Source organism: Gavialis gangeticus, unplaced genomic scaffold (assembly GCF_001723915.1).
Source record: "Gavialis gangeticus isolate Ggan-Ray unplaced genomic scaffold, GavGan_comp1, whole genome shotgun sequence".
NCBI lineage: Eukaryota > Metazoa > Chordata > Crocodylia > Gavialidae > Gavialis > Gavialis gangeticus.
The window spans coordinates 29,842,672-29,849,102 of NW_017728993.1; positions in this window are offsets into that span (position 1 = coordinate 29,842,672).

Below are 6,431 nucleotides of genomic sequence, written 5' to 3' on the forward strand. Positions count from 1 at the left end.
AGGCCCAATATGGCTCCCCCCCTTCCCAGCTGGAGTACTTCCAGGGTGAGGGGAGGGACTTCTGATGGCAAAGGTCAGGGGTTAGGAGGTGGGAGTTCTGGTTCCCAGGTAGTGACCAGGGGGTGGGTCACCTGTCAGAAGGCAGGGCTATTCTTGTGGACCTCAACAGCTCATCAAAACTTGTTAAGCAGCCCTTTAGCTGAAATAATTGCCTGCCCCTGCTGTGCATGAAAGGTGAAATACTGGATTTTTTGTGCAGGATTGACATCCTAAAAGAGTCTAATTTCACAAACATAGACATTTTGTGTTTTAAATATAAAGTGAGCTATTTGACCTCAAACAGGAACAGGAAACCTCAAAACAGGAAAGTGGCCTTGTGGCCACTCTAATTTCAATTTCATAGTGTTGCTTATGGTTGAAGAGTTCAAGTGACTTACTGAGTTGGGGGGAATAACCTCTAAATTTTAATAAAATTCAGTAGTTGGGTATGAAGGGGAAGAGAGAAAAGTGGTGACTATAGAGAGGGGAATATCAGGAAGGATCTTGTGCATTTCCCCCCCCCCAACGGTGGTGTTAGTAGTCTAAAATCTTGGGAGAAAATCAGCTTGGTAGGAGAGGAACTATATCCGTCTACCAACCACGTAGAAATCTCACCTGATACGCTTAGAAGTTTTGAGGCATCCCAGATTCTCTCCACCCTGCTAACTTGCACATTGTTATTTGTCTCCTGTTTTGGTGTAGGAATAGGTATTGGCTGTAGGTCAGCGCACGTGCCCTTTGCAGCAAAGGGGGACAGAATCCACGGTCCTGGACTTGACAAAATCATTGGAAAGCACTTGGGTGTATTGCAGTGAAAGTTTACTCTGCAGCAGATTCTATGTCCGTCTTATTACAAAAAAGCATTTAACTAAATGGTAATAACATGTATAGGCAACTCCTGCTTAGTGCTGTTTCACTATAATGCTCATTTCAAATTGATACCTGATTTCACTTAGCGCTCAGCGAGTTTTGTTATAACGCTCACGGTAGTCACCTTGGGTCATTAAAAACAATTGTGGTTGCCATCTTGGGTCATCAAATACTTTTGGTTTTGCTTAACGCTCAGTTTTTCAGAAGCCAATTAAGAGCGCTAAGCAGGGGTTGCCTGTTGTGGCAAATTGGGGCTCCCCAACTAGCCACAGTACTAGATTCCCCACCTACCTTTGGGCACGACACCCACCTGTCTCATCTGCCATGCCTTGTTGTTAATTAGGATATTAAAGGTGGGAGGCTGCCCATTCTTGCCCTGATGCCAGGGGGCACTATCTGCAGCTCCAGTCCTGCCCTACACAACGGCCCAAGCCTTGTAGATGGCATCCAGATGACAACGCTCCCAGCTTACAGCCAGACCAAGCTTAGGCCTTGTTGTCAGGCCTCAGGCACACACATTCATACCTCCATCCTCTCACTGAGGCCTCACACACTCCACCCCCTTTCACAGGGGGTCTTTCACACATCAAGAACTTATACTGCCTTGCTCCCTCTTGGAAAGGGCCCCTTAGGCCATAGGCTTTAGCTAGTTTGTACCTTGGGTGGCAGACATACCATCTTTTGGGTGTCTCCTGCAACCCTCACCAGGGTAGTGGCCAGACAATTACCTGACCAGGTCTGAGCTTGCCCTGGCTCCTGGGGCAACTCTATATACTCAGGCATACTGGGCTGCCAGCCCTCTGGTTCCCCCCACCCCCACTGGGGCTCCACACCACCTCCTCACTAGGGCTTCTCATCTCTGTCCCCTCACTGGGGCTACAGGGCTTTCCTCCCCAGTGGGAGCAGGCAGCCATAGCCATGCCCAGCCCCAACTATCTCTCTTTGGGGTCCTACACAGCCAGGGCTCAGGTGGCCACAGCCATGCCTGGCCCCAACTCTCACTGTTTGGGGTCTTGCACCCCACAGGGTGCATGTGGCCACAGTCATACCTGGCTCCACTACCTCCAATGACAAATGGTATTTTCTGGGGGCTCCTGCACCACTGGGAGCCCCACCAGGGTACCCACTCCCAGCAGGGTGCAGTTTTAGGTCATGCCCAGGACCAGGAACCTCCAAACCATTTCCTACAGCTGCTGCTGCCCTTACCTCTAGGATGTTGCATAGAGCCTTACAGCCAGGCAATATTACTGCCTGGCCTGCCAGCAGCAGGCTGCCCTGTTTATATAGGCGACCAGAGATCTAAAATGGCTGCTGCAATCAAGCACCTGCTGACTGCTTGGCTCCACTCTTAAAGTGGCAGGCACCAACAGTGCTCTGCCACACCTGTATACAGGTTTCCCTCACCAACCACGGTTTTGACTATCCATCCTTAATATTCTATATACCATTTTGAATACCATGGTATGCAGTTTTGAGTAACCATGGTTTTCCATGGCCATGCATCAGCCTGCCACCTGCCATTTCCCCCATAAGCCTTTTGTCTTGCCATCCACGGTTTTGCCAACCACGGGAACTTTCAGGAACCTAGCCCCAATGGTTGGCGAGAGAACCTGTACTTTGTAACTGTGATTATGATCAGAGTGTTTTGTAGTCTTTCAGTAACTCCCTTACACATCGATGGAAAATAGCACTAATGCTGTCCTCAGTACAACTGGAAATGTTGATGACTCTGCCTGTTTCATTTTGCAGAAAGGGCGTAGGGAATTGTAGCTGATGGAGTCTCTTGCTTCTGAGAAATGCAGTGTGGTACCTGTTTTTCTCCCACCATGTCCAGAACAGGTGGAGGCTGTGGCTTTGCCTCTTATCTGGGAGCTGTAACTAATAATGTTAACATCCTTTCTAGAAGTAGAACAAAGTTTTAGAAGGAACTGATGCCAGAGGCATTTCATTGAGTTTTAGCTTCTTCAAGAACAACTTCTTTAAGTACTAGATTTCTCATGATTTGTCGTCTGAGTTGCTGACTGTAATTCTGTGGATGTATCTCTTCAGAAGATCAAGCAGTGTCAGTCAAAGCGGATTTTGCTGGTCTTACTTCTCCACTTTGACCACGTCTAAAATCTTGCTCTTTTTTTTTTTTTCCCCCTCCCTCTCTCATGGTGGAGCCTCCCCTCCCTGGTTTGCCGTCCTGTGCTGGGTCCTACCCACCAGGCTCCCACCCCCTGGGAGGAAGGAGGCTGGGCAGGGAGCCCTGAGACTGCTGTGGACCCCCTCCTGCCCCTCCTCCTCCTCCTCCTCCTCCTCCTCCTCCTCCCCCTCCCCATCCCCCTCCCCCGATGAGCTCTGCTCTGGCCATGGTGCCCATTGGTGGAGGAGGCATTGATCTTGCATGCATCATTTTGGAGTTGCAAAAAAAATTCCAATGTTTAAATGGCAGACAGGGCTCTTTGGGGGAATCTGCTATCTTTTATTAGGCCAACTAAATAGTTGGAAGAAATTTTCTTAGCAAGCTTTTGGGTTTAAAAACCCTTCATCAGGTTGAGGAGATACTTTCTCAGCTTGACAAAAGGTTTTTAAATCCTTGCTAAGAATTTTTTCCAACTATTTAGTTGGTTTAATAAAAGATATCAGATACACCCAAAGAACCTTGTCTGCCCATGTCCTTAAACCAGCATGGCTACAACCTACACCAGTGTTTAAATGAGGTGATGCAGAGGAAGAGGTTGGAAAGCGCTATCATAGGAGCTCTGCTGACATGCTAGTGAGCACTGAGAGCTCACTGTGCGTGCTACTCACAGCCAAAGAGGGTTGTGATCGCAGCATTGTACTGCTTCTGATTCTGTCCTTGTTTTGCTTAGGCCAGTTCCCAACCAGAAGCAACATAGTTGTATTTCTACCAGGCTGCAAATGTGGTTTTTCCTCTTCTGGTTATGCCTGTGGAGCACTTCAGGATTGTGACTACCCACAATGCTTGTGGCCCATGAGGAGCAATAAGTCTGAAAACTCCACTTCCTGACATAGCAAGTTTGTGGTACACCTCTTCACACAATACAAGACTACACAGGGCAAATGTGGAAAACTACCTAGAGTCTAGAACCAAAATGCTGAAATCTTGAATGGGGAAAAAAAGGAAATCTTCAATAAAATAACTGTAAACTCCTTGTTTTTTTTCTCCAAGTGGTTCAAACCTTTTAAATTGATTTCAGCAACATTTGGTTTTGATAAAACCCCATTTTTTGGCAAAAACTTTTCATCCAACACTACTTTAAACCATTCCTACTAATGTAAAATCTCTTATAGCAGTAGAGAGGTGCTTGAATTGCAAATCAAAATGAATGAGGGATAATGCATTAAATGGAGTTGACTGAAGTTTGCTCATTCAAATCCTTGTTAGCTTGCAGGTGCTAATGATGTAAAAGCAGCAAAAACAATTTGTCTGAATAGAGCAAGCATGTTCTGACTCAATACCCACAGGGAGCACATCGACTGAATAAGATGTAATAACTTTTCAGGGTTGAATTTTTTTTTTTTAAAGGTTCAACTCAATTTTGTTATAAGGCAAGGAGTACCTCTACTGATTTGCCGGATGCATTTTTAATTATAATTATCTTTTGTAAAACTGAGTGCCTGAGTAACTCTGTTACAGGGGTGTAGATTGTAAGCCATGTTGGTGTAAGGACATAGGCAGACAAGGCTCTTTGGGTAAATTCGATATCTTTGTCAAATTGAGGAAGCACCAACTGCAGATGCTTCCTCAGCCTGATGAAGGGTATTTAAACCTGAAAGCTTGCTAAGAATAATTTTTCCAGCTATCTGAGCTGGTCTAATAAAAGATATCAGATTTACCCAAAGAACTTTTTCTTTCTATCACTCTCTCTTTCCAGAGTATTTTCAAGATAGACCTGGTCTCTACTTTGTAACTGATTTTAAATTAGGAATTAGGCAGGCAAGGTTTTTTGGCTAGAAGTGATATCTTTTATTAAACCAGCTGGGTAGTTACGATGTAGTCCAAAGGATCTTATTTTATAGGTATTTTTTAGGCTGGGCTCCCAATAGTTAACTTCTCCCTGAAGAGTCGCAGCCTGTGCTTTCTTAAGTTGATCTGAATTCCTGGGTAACATTCTTGCTGTGTAACAAGCTAGGCATCTGATTCTGATCTGACAGTTTAATTTGGCTGACTTTGCTGGAGTTATTCCTTACTTATGCTTGTGAAACCAAAATCTAAATTAGCCTGAAGGGCTGCTATCAGAATAAGGAAGTACAAAGTCTGCTGGAGATCAAAGGTGATTTTGTGAATGTGCTGTCAGTCAATGCTAAACTCCAGAGCAGTTAGGGCTTATGGGCTTTTCATTTTTAATTCACACTTCCAAATGGTTTACTAGTTTCACTGACTTCTGGGCAGCAATTCTCTGCAAACTGGCATATTTCAGGGACTGATTCAATTGGTGCATACTAAGAATTGAATGCGTATTCTTGATTCTTTAAAGATGTGATACATGAACATACAAAGGTTGTGTTGCTAAAACAAAAGTCAGTAGTCCGGTGTTTTCTTTAACTCTTTAGCAGGCTGCTGGCTTTTAAAATTTGATATTTATGGATATTTGAAAACAAAAAGGTTTCTAGCCTGATATTGTGCTAGTAAAACAATTCAGAGGTATTGCTGCTATTTTGATATAGCAAAATGATTGTCCCCAAAATTTTTTTTTTTGTTTCCCTCCCCAACAGTATCCTTCTTGTCTGAGAAGAAAGCCTAAATTCCACTTTACATAGTGGACAAGCTTTTGAAACACAAACATAATGCTGACAAATGCTTGTTTAAAAAATGTAAATGTATCAGAATTAATATTGCAGAAAAATCTTGGCTAAACTGATTAGTGCTGTTCAATATATTCTCCCATTGATTTGTGTTTTAATGGGAGTGCCTCGGCAAATATGATTGCATAATAGAGCAAAATACATATTGATATTAATAAAAGAAAATGGACTGCGCCCAGTTTGTTCTCGGAGCCTGATGGAACTTATTTCAAATTCCTTTAGGGCAGTGGGGCCGGCCTTTTTTTTTCTTTGCAGCAGGTGTTTCACTTTATTCACAAATAAAGTCTCTTGTTCTTCCTGAGTGTCACTTTGATCTCCTTCCTGTTCACATAGTTACATAGTTTCTAGGGTCGGAAGGGACCTGAGCGGATCATCAACTCTGACCCTCTGCCATGGCAGGAAAGAGTACTGGGGTCAAACGACCCCAGCAAGGTGATTGTCAAGCCTTGTCTTAAAGACCCCCAGGGTAGGAGCCTGCACCACTTCTCTTGGAAGTTGGTTCCAGATCCTAGCCGCCCTGACAATGAAGTAGCGCCTCCTGATATCTAGTCTGAATCTACCCTCTGCTAGCTTGTGACCGTTATTTCTAGTCACTCCTGGCTGTGCTCGGGGGAACAGGGACTCCCCCAATGCCTGCTGATCCCCTCTGACTAGTTTGTAACGGGCCACTAGATCCCCCCTCAGCCTTCTCTTGTGGAGGCTGAACAGGT